At 36.4% G+C, this 13,527-nt stretch overlaps 1 protein-coding gene and 1 non-coding gene across 45 annotated transcripts in view; both read right to left on the minus strand.

The window, feature by feature from the left end:
- LOC107054313 overlaps positions 1-13,527 on the minus strand; it is a 209,996-nt gene that overhangs the window by 127,976 nt on the left and 68,493 nt on the right. For 37 of the 44 annotated variants that reach the window (XR_006931166.1, XR_006931168.1, XR_006931167.1 and 34 more), the window contains exon 2: positions 3,557-3,675. The gene's annotated coding sequence lies outside the window, so the exon portion shown is untranslated. Of the gene's footprint in view, positions 1-3,556; positions 3,676-9,229; positions 9,428-13,527 lie in introns of those variants that run through there. The other 7 variants (XR_006931180.1, XR_006931184.1, XR_006931185.1 and 4 more) reach the window with 2 other exon arrangements.
- MIR6595 (microRNA 6595) lies at positions 214-323 on the minus strand. The gene has a single exon (NR_105464.1). It is a non-coding gene; the product is annotated as a microRNA 6595 (primary transcript).

A 13,527-nucleotide genomic window follows, 5' to 3' on the forward strand; every position in this document is an offset into this window, starting at 1 on the left:
GATTGCCTCTGAAGGAACTGTTCTAGTCTGATAGCTAAATACGTACTTATAAATCTCTTAAAATCCATATTATAGACCACCAAAGTGTAATGGTTCTTCCTGGAGTGGTTCCAGTCTGTTGTGCAAATATGTATTTAAGATGTATAAGATGGATGTTATTTATCTTAAAAAGGCAAACACACTCAAAAATGCCATTCAGGAAATACCAAGGCACTCTAGACTCAGTCTGAAACGCATCAGAATCCAAAATAATTGAATCCTTCCATTCACTTTGATCAGAAAGGATTCATCATCTCATCGGAAACGCTCAGGCCATACTCATTTTTTTAGATTGTAATGAAAGGAGGTTGGGGTAGGGGCTATTAAGTGTACATAACCTCTCACAGAAGTAATATGATGTCTATTTCCATTACACACCTGAAACAGTGAGGATAAAATATATTCTCTAACATATAATGGTGGCTTTATCAAGCAGTAGATCTGATCTTTTATATTTACAGTTAGATATGCACGATACATGCTAATTCCTGTTTTTAATAGCACCCTGAATCAGGATCTGGCAGTCTACTTTCCCCCCACAAAATAAAATAATATAAAATAAAATAAAATACCTAACTGATAAACCCCAAGGGAAACAGTTTATATTGCTAAATCTTTTATCATCTCTGCTATGGCTGCATACAAGACACCTCTGAAATACTATGTAATGATCTGAAGCCTGTCTTTAAGGTACATCTTTGCTTTACATTGTCTGTCCTTCAGGTGAGAACAATTCTGGAGTTGGCCAGTCTTGAGTAGTGCTGAGTCTAGGCAGCTCTAGAATATCAACATGGCTGAATGTAAGCAATAACACTACATATGTGTCCCGTTTCTTGTTCTGCTGCTTTTGTTGATTAGGCTAGGACTCAAGGACAGAATATGAGGTCACATATTCTGAACCTGTGAAAATCAACTGTCCATGTTCGAAAGACCCAAGAAACACTAAGTATATTCTTTACCATATTCCACAGGAACAATGGGACTTTAATGCTTCTACTGATACTAAATTTATTATAATTTTTCTTTAAAATGTGACTCTAATTGGGCTGTATTTGCCACTTGAAAACAAAATCAATTAAAAAGAAAAAAAAAGAAATAAGAACAGCTACCCCTTACACATCTGCCTACCTCCAAGTATTTGCCAAGTTTTTGGAGCTGAGTCATTCACTTCAAGAGAATGAAATAAAATGTCCGTCTACACTGTTAACCTTGTTTAAAATTTCCTTCTTAGCTTAACTCCCAATTTAATCTCACTGGACTAAACTCTCAAGGCAGAAAGAAACCAACTTCTAAAGAGATCTTTAAGAAGGAATTCTGAATTAAGGCAACATAAGCCCTATTTATGTATCCCTGACTACAGATACGATAGCATTTTAAATATGGCTTTAGTCTCCACTCATTCTCTAAATAGACCCATGTGATATTCTAGTTCTTATTCAATCAAAAGCTGAGAGATGTTTAGTAACTGCTACTCAAAATGGTTTCAACAGAATTTTCAAACCGTCCTATTATAAAGGGCAATGTCCTGTTTATTTTAATGGTGCAGACTTTCATCAGATGTACATAAAATACCTGCATAAAAAGTAGAAAGTTTGGTTGTCAGCTTTCAAGTCTTTTGAGAGTAGGGAAAGAAGGATATTCCTCAGAGCCACTAAATCTACATATAATTAATTACACTTAAAACAGCTGCGCATTTGGGGGAAAATTTTCAAGCTGTAAATAGACTCAAACTTTCACCTTTGTGTTTTGAGTGAAGTGGTTGGTCCTAAAAGCAACTTGACACATTTACTCAGCATTATCAGCCGCTGCTAACATAAACAGTTTTGAAAATCTGATGTAAAATACATCTGTGATCATTTGGGCTGGATGAAACAGAACGATATGTGGCTATTTGGGAAGACAATGAGCAATGAGCTCATTGAGCTCATGAGCAACTGGAGTTCAGAATTTAATATTATTCAGATGAATTAGTGAAAATATTGGGTATACGGCTATTTCAGACAGATAAGCCAGAGTGAAAGCACATTCTTCCCTTCATCTCTATTAGCAGACTGCAGTTCATTTTCCACCTTGTATGAGGCCTGCTGTTTTCTCTTTTTTTGTGCATGCATTGTACATTTTGTAGTTTTACAGTTCATATAAAGGGTCAAATCCTAAGCGATGATGAGTGACTGCTATGCACACTGGCTTAAATAGGCATTTTACAAAACCTGCCTCAATTTAAGATTCAGTTCTCTCTACACACTGTTTACATCAACCTCATTGCCAGTTTTTTTAAACAAGGGGAAAGCAATTGCCTTGAATAACATAGTTCCTACTGTGTACATAAGCTGGAAAGCATTTTTCTTTCTTTATACAAAAAAAGAATTTGTCTGCAAATTCAATGTATTTTTACCTACAAGTCTTGTACATCTAGGACATCTAGGACAAAAAAAAAAAAAAAGACTCTGAGATATTTGAAAACTTAGAAACTTTGTGCTAAAAATTTAACTAAATAAAATAGAAGGTGGAGCCAAAAGCCCAGGCCTACAGTTATTGCTGGGTTTGGAATAAATATGAGGTTCTAAAACTTACTGTTAGGTATATACCTAGATGAGATTTGGGAAGAGTAAAATGGCAAACTCCAACTTTCTTAACATTTCATTATCCTTCAGCCAGTTTATATGTTCTCATCTACGCAAACTGGCTCTGCAAACTATGCTTTTATTTTGATGGATTTGATGTAATTGGCTAGCTATCTGTACGGCTGGACAATGGAAGCAAGCAAACTAAGTGAAAAGAGCGGATTCTACAAGAGTGTTCATCAGCAAATTTTTGGAAGAGTCAGCTTTGCTTATTAGAACTGTCTTGTTCTTGTTTTGCTCCATTTGCACATAGGTTGTCTTTGAGGGTTTAGCATGGAAAACTTCAAACAAATGTAAGCTTAACTCTTACCTACCTAGAACCACAGCATTATTTGTATGGTACCTCTATGCTTCTAGGGTGTCATTAAAGTATTTTGGTTGATACCTGTTCTTAAGATACACATAATCACTTGCTCTTATCTTGATTCATTACATTTATTTTTAGAAGTTAGGGTTTCAAACAAGCTTCATGAGGCCTTAATCCTGTCTTGGTAAAGGAACATACATAGTGAAAACTATACTGAAATGGATGATAGCTTTAAGTTGTACCTTTTCAGATTTGCTGTAATGTTTTTGAAGGATAGAATTTTCCAGGAGTAGCAGAAGTGTTACCAACTGTCTCAGATTTTAATACCATAAATTGAATTCAGTATTAAATTCAATGACAGTGACTTTTTGACCACAAGTGGTTTTGCATGGAAAATTCAGCATTAGATTATTGAATTGGATGAGGAAGTTACTACTATCTGCTGTCTTTAGCTCACACTTAAGGAGTTATTGCTTCAAAAAACAGTCACAAAAATCTAGCAAAAGCAGCCACTGTTTGAACCAGAGGCAATTACTAATTTTCTAGCCCTATGAATGTTATGCAACCAGTACAGAAAGTAACATACCATTATATATGCCTTACTGTTAAAAGAGCCACTTCATCTTTCAGTAGTGCCTCGTGTACAGAAGCATCGTTGAGCATCTTCAGACTGGGGCACCTCTCTCCCACATGCAGAACTTCTAACTGTAGGGAAACAATATGAGAGATCAGGATTAGATCATGATTGTGACTGATTCAAGTAAAGGAATTTAAGATATCAGTGGACAAAAAAGGTAAGGGGATGTTCTGCAGAGGTAATGTGTAGCTCCTAAGCATCCACAAGCTGAGAATTCCAATTAGATATTGCCACATCTTAAAAGATCTGGCTCTTGAAAATGATCTCACTTCTAAAACTGACCTTCAATAAAACACTGGCTGGCTACCATTTGGGGCACCTCTTTGAGCTCTCCAACCACATGACAGCAAACAAATGTCTCCTTCAGGCATGTTGAGTTCAGTGCTACCATGCCATACACAGTCATCAGCTGGGTAACACTGTAGGGCTTCACTTGGATGAGGTTAAAGGGAAGCAGATGTGCCTCCATTTGGTACTCCCTTGTGACTGGAAATCCTGCAAACTTCACAGAGATTTGCTATCTGTTCAGCTGCCAAATACATCAACTGGTGCTTGTGCAAACTGGCATACTACAGTTTTGTTTGAATGAATGGCTAGCATTTAAAACACATTCCAGACAAGATGTCTGGCACACTATATGCAAAGATGCGTACTTTGATTTTTCTCACATTTCTAACTATGTATCCTCCCCCTTGTTTACCTATTACAGCTCAGGTTTCACTGGCATTTAATACATTGGTCATTCATCCTCATTTTCTTCCCCACTGTCCCTCACCTCATTACCCTTCTGCATACAGTCTAAGCCAAGCACAACTTAGGCTCACAAGTTAAGTGTTTATTAGTGTAGTGTCCAGCAGTAAACTTAGGAAACATATATGTTGAAGCTTGTACACCGAGCACTGTAGGCATTGCACTTCCTCACAAACTATATCATCTTACACAAACATCACAAAAAAAAATCCACATTTCCGCATGATAAAATATGTAATCAGATCTGCAAAATCTGCTTTTACCTAATCATCTCTGCAGATATATCCATGTTAATCATAACGCAGCTACAAATCCATGTAAACAAACAGGAACGTGAAGAATAAGAGAAGGCACAGATGTATTTTGCATTAAGTGTTAGAGGTCAGGTAAGAAGTTCAGCACAAACAAAATGTTACCGCCAGTGATGTACACAGGTTCTGCTCTGCAGATTTGTTTAATCTGTCTTCAAAGAGAAGTTCAACCAAGAGGTTTTGATTTGGGGCTCACGGCTACACAAAGAGTAACCCACTCAAGGTCATGCAGCAAGTCAGCAGTTTAATTAGGATTTGATCTCAGAACTTTCCTGGCTTATGGCTATTTGCTCTAACAAGCAGCTGGTACACCTTCTATAAACATTTATGTAGATGGTCAGTGGCCAAGAATGAAACCTGTTCCAGGCAGCTGTGTTCACCACTCTACTACTCTGTTATTCAGAAATCTAGATAAATCACCACACAATGAAGTGGTTGGAGAGCACTTTCATAAAGAGAGATTTGGGAGTTTCAGTGGATTGCAAGCTGAACATGAATCACCACTTAGATACTGCACAAAGGGAAACACCATACTGGGATTATAAGCAAAAATACAACCTGCAGGATACAGAAAGAAATCTCTCAGCTCAGCTCAGCACTCACAGCTCCTGTTAATGTAAGTCTACTTGTGGGCAACACACTTTGAGAGATGTGAACCAATTTGAGAGAATCCAGAAGTGGAAAAAGAAATGATCAGAGGCTGAGAAACGGAGATGAGGGGGAAAAAAAAGAAATAAACAAACAAACACTGAATGGAGAATTCAGTCTGCTCTCCTGCTCTCTAGGTTGTGGTGAAAAGGGCAACGAGCAGAGGGATTGCATAGCAACAAATAAGATATTGCTTAGATAGCAAATAAAACTTAATGGCAGCATAACAGTAGAGGGCTGGAACTGGTTCATTTGAGATCATGTTGTAATGAACAGAGAAGAGATTTCATATTTGGAATAACATATTTGCACTTGACTGTTGTTCTTTGCAGAAGCATGACATGCTAAAAATTACTGCATGACATGCTAGAAATTACTGGTAGAATAAAAGGTGAATTGTCGTTTATGTATTTTGAACACCCACCTGTCAGTGGTCACTAGTACTCACAAAAAAGTGCTAGAAACCCAGTACACATTCTCCCTCTCTCCCCCCCTGGAACTACGCTCTCAAAGTATTCATGCAGCTGCTCTCTAGCTAGACAAGCCTATCCCATACCACATCTTAGAATTGTGAGTTACATCCCAGGTGCAGAACTCTGCTTTTGTCTTTACTGAACCTCATGGAAGTGTTTTTCAGCCCATTCTTCATCCTGTCACATCTTTGTGAATGGTATCCTTCTTCTGCTATGTAACATCAACTGTTTTACCCAACTTAGCGTCATCCATCAACCTGCTGAGGATTTAATTCCATTGCATGGGTCCTTAATGAATACTTAAACAACTGTAGTCTCTTATTAGCATCAGTGCCTGGAGAACAAAACTTGTAACTGGCCACCAGCTGGACTTTGGACTAGCTCCCATTAGTCACTGGTTGCCATAGGATCCATACTACTTCATGGTACAGAGAACCTCATAGAATTAAGCATACTCAGCCACTTACTCAGTGCATATGTATGCCCATATATTTCCCACAATCCCCATCCTCCCACACAGATAGACTTTGTGGGTGAAAATACCAAGTCCTAGCTTTCATAACTTCAACAGCTTTTTAGTAAGAAAAATGTGTACAATACCTTATTCAGAACCACCAAATCAAATGCCTATAAATAAGAGGAATTAGACTTCAAGTGATATTCTGCAAAGGTGTTAGAAACATAGTGTGCCTTGACAGTCCATCTGGTAAATGTGGATGTCATTCAATATTGTGAATTTCTGAGTGAATGGCGTGCCAAAACCTCACAAGAATAAGGAACTGTACACCAAATGCCAATCATTCATTATTTTCTAATTCCCTAAGGAATACTTTTTATTTCAGTATGGCATTTCTAAAGGAAAAAAATGCTGTGCTTCTGTAAATGAAAATTCTGCACTTTTGTTTCAAGCCAAGGCTTGACACTTAGAATGCATGCAGTCTGCATGCAGGCTTCTCTAAGGGATGACCATGTACAAGATATGGAAATGGTGATGCTGTGAAGAAAAACAAAGGCCTCATTAAAATGCTATTGAGTTTTCCTTGTTTGTTTTCATTTTCTAGGAGACAGAATTAAAAAAAAAAAAAAAAAAAGAGCAAGAGCAGGAATACCTGAAAATATCATAATAATTAACTCAAACTGACTGAATTGAGTAATGCAATATCATGCATAGATTCTAGATTCTACATCTACTGTAGACTGCTTAATGTAAGAAATTCTGTAGCATGGATGGACATTAACGATGTGTGTGTATTAGAAAATATAAATAAAAGAAGACATAAGAATCACAGAATCACCAAGGTTGGAAAAGACCTCCAAGATCCTCCAGTAGAACCATCTGCCTACCACCAATATTTCCCCTCTAAACCACGTCCCTCAGTACAATATCTAAATGTTTCATGAACACCTCCAGGGACGGTGACTCCACCAGCTCCTTGCGCAGCTAGTTCCAGTGCCTGACCACTCTTTCAGAATTTTTCCTGAAGTCCAATTTGAATCTCCCCTGGCCCAACATGAGGCCATTCCCTCAAGTCCTATTGCTAGTCACGTGGGAGAAGAGGCTGACTCCAACCTCACCACAACCTCCCTTCAGGTAGCTGTAGAGAGCTATAAGGTCTCCCCTGAGCCTCTTCTTATCCAGACTGAACAATCCCAATTCCCTCAGCTGTTCCTCATAAGACTTGTGCTCCAGACTCCTCACCAGCTTCACTGCCCTTATCTGAATACGCACCAGGGCCTTGATGCCCCTCTTGTAGTGAGGGACCCAAAACTGAACACAGTACTCAAGGTGCTGGGAAAATCTGTTTCCCAAATGTAGTATGTTCCTCAATTCTTATTGTTTGGTACACCTTGTTTAAAGTAATTGCAGTGACTTTTGGTCTTGTTGACCTACTGCAACAAATACATGCAATCTTCCTTCCACCCACACAAAGTCAGCCCACTCAACCAACCACAGATTGAAACAGACTAAAATGTTTTACATAGGTAAAACAGTTGATGTATAAAATATGTTCAAGAAAATATACTTTCCTTCTTGCAACATATTTCTCACTTATTCAAGAATTGTTCGTTATTTGAGTGCTTTATGAGAAATTATGCTTTGTTTAAAAATGTACTTCAGTTCTTACTGTTAAGTATTCAGAATGGAGTAAAGTGTTGTGTTTTACCTGATTTCTTTTTTTTTCAGACTGTAGATAACATAGTCAGTTACTCATACTGCTCTACAGATGACTATTAGTCAGCTAAATTTTTTGTAAAGCACATTTTAGGTTGTATATTTGTATTATGCTTTGTATTTTTCAACTTCCAATAACAGTACATAATTTCCAGCATGCAAAACATGTATGGAAAATAAGAAAAGAAAATCTTCAGTCCGGGTCAAGAGAAGACCAATGAGAAAGATATTTGACCTTATATGACCTGTTGTTTTAACTAAGCTTTCAGACTCCTCTCAAACTGCAGTGCATGTCTCTGAATTGAAAAAGATAAGAGAGTTGTATATTGTCCTGAAGGATGTGCTAAGGACATATAATGCTCCAGGCATGAACACTGAACACAAGGTATGCCTTGAAAAATGTCAGAAGATAAGGGATGAATGAAGGTGCATGTGACCTTCATTGTGCAAGGGCTCGAAACAGGGAAAAAAAACTAAGAAAAATACACTGACTTTTTGTTTCCACTATTTGTATGTTAGATTTTGCTTCTTACAGGGAACAGATGAAAAGCCATTTTCCTGAATAAATTTCCAACTCTATCACGAACTGTGCTATGAACTATGATTCATTACATCAATACAGCATTTTCACTGAAATTGGTGTTTATCTCAGCATAATAAAATATTAAAGTCAACACCAGCCAATTCTGTTTAGTGAGATACTTAAGCATGCAAATAAACCCAGTAAAGACAATGGCAGTATGGAAGACACAAGATCTATTCACATTATTAAATGCTAAGAGCAATTATCTGAATATTTCCTTTGTTACCATCCCCCAAAATACATGGAACTGTAAATATATTTTCATTTTTTGCTTCATCACTTACTTGAAAAAAGAGAAAATAAATATGATTTCCAATCAGACTGATATTAAATCATTTGCTTTTTTCTCATTAATTTGACAGATCATTTTCACCCTATGTGAAACATTCATTTCCTAAAGCCAAGTGTTCAATAGATTAAGAAGAGCTTAAAGAAAGAAAAAGAAGACTACAATTCACTTAATACTTCCAGAGAAGTTATTTATCCAATTACATGTAATGGTACCAAGGCTAAAGCAACTGGGAGTATAAGAAACCCATTGCTTACTACTCAGAATAAAATAGTATCTCTTTTTCCTACCTCCTAATGCCCCCAAAACAAAAGCTGTATGTAAGCAGAGACTTTCAGTTCTTCTTATACATTCATTAGTATCAAAAGTGAGAACCAGAGAATTGAAATGCTCACCCAGAGCTGACTCCAATCTTTGCACTACCAGAATACTCTGGTGTCTGCAGTACCAGAATATCCAGGACACCAAGAAAAGGTCATTCTTCCACTCCTCCATCTAGGACATCTAGCAGTGAAAATTCTCCTTTTCCTTTGAAGTTATTCAGTACACAAGACAGACTGTGAGGAGCTAAACCTATGGAGTTCATTCTTTGTAATTACATAATCTGAAGGAAAAAAAAAAGCTTAGTTATCAGTTTTGTGACCTATCTTTGTACCACTCATCTAAGGCATAACCCCTGTGCCAACAAATCCAATTTTCTCTCATGAACTAACCCACAGAATAAAGCAGATGGATTGACAGTCATGCACAAGAAGTTGTCCTTACAGAACATAATCACTTCACAGAATTAACTTGTGAACAATACTGCAATGATCCGTTCATAGACATAGATAGCTCTCTGGAAATGGTCCCTCCTCCTTTTTATTTCCAAGACCTGTAGCAAGTTAGCATAACTTACATGCTTCTCTGGCCTCCATCATTATGGTATCAGCATGAGTCACAAACATTAATTCATAGATTTATGATTGTAAGGCCAGAATGAACCATGGGACTGACCTTCTTCATGATGCAGACCAATAATTTTTGCATCAAACCTGTCATTTCAGCTGAGTTATAAAATATCTTTCAGAAAATTGTTTAGCCTTCATTAAAAGATTAGAATTGATAGAAATTCTAATCTACCTGTAATTATTATTTTCTTCTGGCCTTATAAAATGTTTCCTTATTTCTGCCCAGATTTTTTCTATTTTTTACTTTAAATCACTGTATTTGCTTATCTTTTTTTTTTTTTTACAAGATTAAAGAGCAATCAGAAATTCAGAAATATCTTTGACATTGAAATAACATAAAATCAAGTCTCTCTCTTTTCCCCTTAAAATTCAATAATCTTGGCTTTTCTTGCTTTCCCTGCTGTGATCTTTTTTATCAGTTTTCTCAGAGAAGACTTCTCTTTCTGCTGTTTGCTGAGCTCTTACAATTTTTATTTCATCATTACAAACCTTTTTTTTTTTTAATTAGTCAATATTCACAAGTCATTGTCCTCCTAGTTCCATATGTGGTGAAAATAAAATATCTTTAATCCATAAATGTTCACTATAAACTTAGCATAAGACCTGCTATGTCCAATTTAAACTCCAATTTAAAATAAAAAATACAGATAAAAGCAATCCGATTAATGGCAGAAAGGAAGCATGTGGCAGAATCAGGACTTGATTACATACTAAGTTCCAGCCTAGCCACAAAGGCAAGATCATCCTGACCCTTTACTAAGCACAGAGCAACTTCCAGCATTTAAAAAAGGAAATGCAAGTTCTCAGATCTGTTTGCTTCTTTCAATACTAATTAAAATCACTAGTGATGGTATTTGTGACTTCTAATGTACTAGTTACCAAGTATAAATAGTTTCTTCATCAGAATAAGATGACACTAAATTTCAATAAGATTTCCATAATTCTTCAGAGAAACACAAAAGCCATTTACCCACATCTGTACTACTACTGTAACACATTTCCTGCATTACACATTCAGAGTCTGTCACCTCCACAGCAAGATGGCATACTGTTTCTCAGTGTGAACTGCCATCTTCGTGGTTACATCAGCTGAACTGCCTGGCGTTTCTTGGTTGTGAGCTTCTGTTGCTATTTGAAAAAATGACAAAGATGTCTTTCCTGATTTGACAACTAATAGAAACATACTGCCTGAGGAGATGATCCTGCATCCTTCATTTTATTTCATTTTGTATTAAAATACAAGACTTTCTAGATCATCAGTATTTGCCAGAAGAAGAAATGTTGGTTAACAGCACGCCATTGCTGAACTGAAACTCATGCTTCCTGTGACAATAAACACAATACATGATCTCTCCATCATCAGTGAGACTTCCCTAGTGTTACTAAGACACTGGAAATAGCACAGCAGAGCAATTTTGTTCTCATTGTGCTAAAATCACACTATTCCCTCAAAATACGAAGATTTATTGTGGCAGAAATGATAGATAGATGATCACCCTGCCACCCCTTAACCTTCCATAGACTTTCTCCACCTTTTCAATTTCTACTCCCTCTGTACACTGTTATCTCTAGCAATGCAATGCTTGCTCTTGTTGTACCCTGATAATGAGCATTTTAAAAAGTAGCTTTTCTTAGCAAAAGTTACTCAGACATTCCAATTATTCTGATACTTAAGACTGAATTTTACTTATTTTCAAAGGGTTATCTACACTGTGTTGAAGTGATTTTAATTCCTCTATTTTATTATCATCCAGTATGCTCACACAGCATATTAATCCTTCTTATACTGCCATAAAGTCAAAGGAAAACTTTTGCAATTTTGTTTTTATTCCAAATATAGTAGCTAAGTCTTCAGCTTTAATAGAAATGCATTTTTATTATTTTTCTTTTTAACTGTAATAGAAAAGGGATTGCTTCTGTGACAGTTCAGGGAATTTTCTTATGTACAAGTCATAAATTGCTATAACACAAAATGTGCCATTGTCTGTATGACTGAATATATACATGTCACAGAATCATTAAGGTTGGAAAGACCAATAAGATCATCTAGTCCAACCACCAACACATGCAGTAGACTATGTGAAAATGTCTGTACTTAACTGATCCTCATCTATTTAAAATAAAACAAAATAAATGAAAAGATTAAATCTAGCTTCTATTTCTATTCTGCTCTACAAAAGTAGACCTGGAATGCAAGACAACAAAGACAACATTCTTGTTCAAAAGACAATGTCATTCAAATCTAGGCCTAGTCTTCCACTAGCATGCCTAAGACTATTTTCATCCTGAAATGACCCACTTGGTCACAAAGGAAATTCAAGTAATATTTTCAAGTCAACTGAGTATTGAACACGGTGTATATGAAAGAAATTCCATAGAAAAAACATCACAATATTAACGAGTAGGAATGAAACTATTTCAAAGCAGCCTCCTGTATTAAAATTAAACAAAATGCTACAGTATGTTAAAGCAGAAGAGAAACTAATATATGTATTTATTATATATCCATACACCAATGAGAGAGATACCAGAACTGCAGTAAGATTCCTATTATATTGTGCACCTCAACATATACTTACTATTCCTCTGTTAAACTATGCAAACCAGACTTTCAACTAGCACTTACCCTTAATTAGCTCTGATAAAGCCAACTTAGTGCTGAATAAGTGTGTTCTTATGTAAATTAAATTCCCTTCTTAAAATTTAGCTTAAAATAACTTTAATTTTGGGTAGTTGTTGGTGATGAGACAAGATCTCTGTTTGTTTTTCCTGTGCTGAGAAGTGTATGGAATACAACCTAAAAATATAGGAGGTTTTGTAATTATTTTAACTTGAGAGATTATTTCATACTAAGTTAATGATTTTTACTGACTATCTGATACTGCTTCATCAGAGCTTTCACCCTCTAAAGGCTACAGAAGCAGCTTCTTAAACAATTTTAAAGTGAAAGATAATTCCTTCTAAGACACAGAACTTTTCTCCCACTTCTAAGCCATCCTCACCATCTGAGTTTAAACTCCCTGATGCACTTCCACTGTACTGCTGTGAACGGAAGAGGGCCCTCAGGAGGCACTGCTGAAGACCCCTTCACAGAAGAGGAAATGTCATGTTCTTTCAAGATCAAGAACTAAAGGAAGAGAACTTAGATGAAAGTGTTCTGCCCTTTTGGTAACAGATAGCAACTCATAGGAAAGTCCATTACACAGTTCACATTTCATTCCTCCACAAGGGTTCACTATAAACTTAACTTTTTTACAATGTTTATGACAAATTTTAGTGCAGACCTCAAGATCATATCCCTTAGGGATAAAACTGAAACACCTCCATTGGACCTGAATGAGCTGCAACCATTTACACCAGTTTGAGACCAGTGCTGAAGCAAAGTTAGAGATTAAAATACCTTAAATATTTGCCTTTCATTTCCTTTATTTCTATACTTTCTCTGTTTGTATCTCTATTCTCCATGTGAAATAGCTTCAGTCTCACATAAAATGGAAGCAGTTTCCTCAAGGAAATTTGAGTTTTGTTCTACTAATGCATGCATATGTCCATGAGTATATGCATCTAAATAGGCAAGAGTGCATGCACTTAGAACAAGCAGGATCTTCTTGCAAATGAAGTTAGGGGGTAGTATTCACATAGGAAGTATGAAAGCCTGATTTAAGTCACATCCAATTCAGACAAATCCCTGAAACTTTGATCTGCTACATCCTGCATAACTGACAACCTCATTATTATTCTCT

The sequence above is a fragment of the Gallus gallus genome, chromosome 11, assembly GCF_016699485.2.
Source record: "Gallus gallus isolate bGalGal1 chromosome 11, bGalGal1.mat.broiler.GRCg7b, whole genome shotgun sequence".
NCBI classification, from domain to species: Eukaryota; Metazoa; Chordata; class Aves; order Galliformes; family Phasianidae; genus Gallus; species Gallus gallus.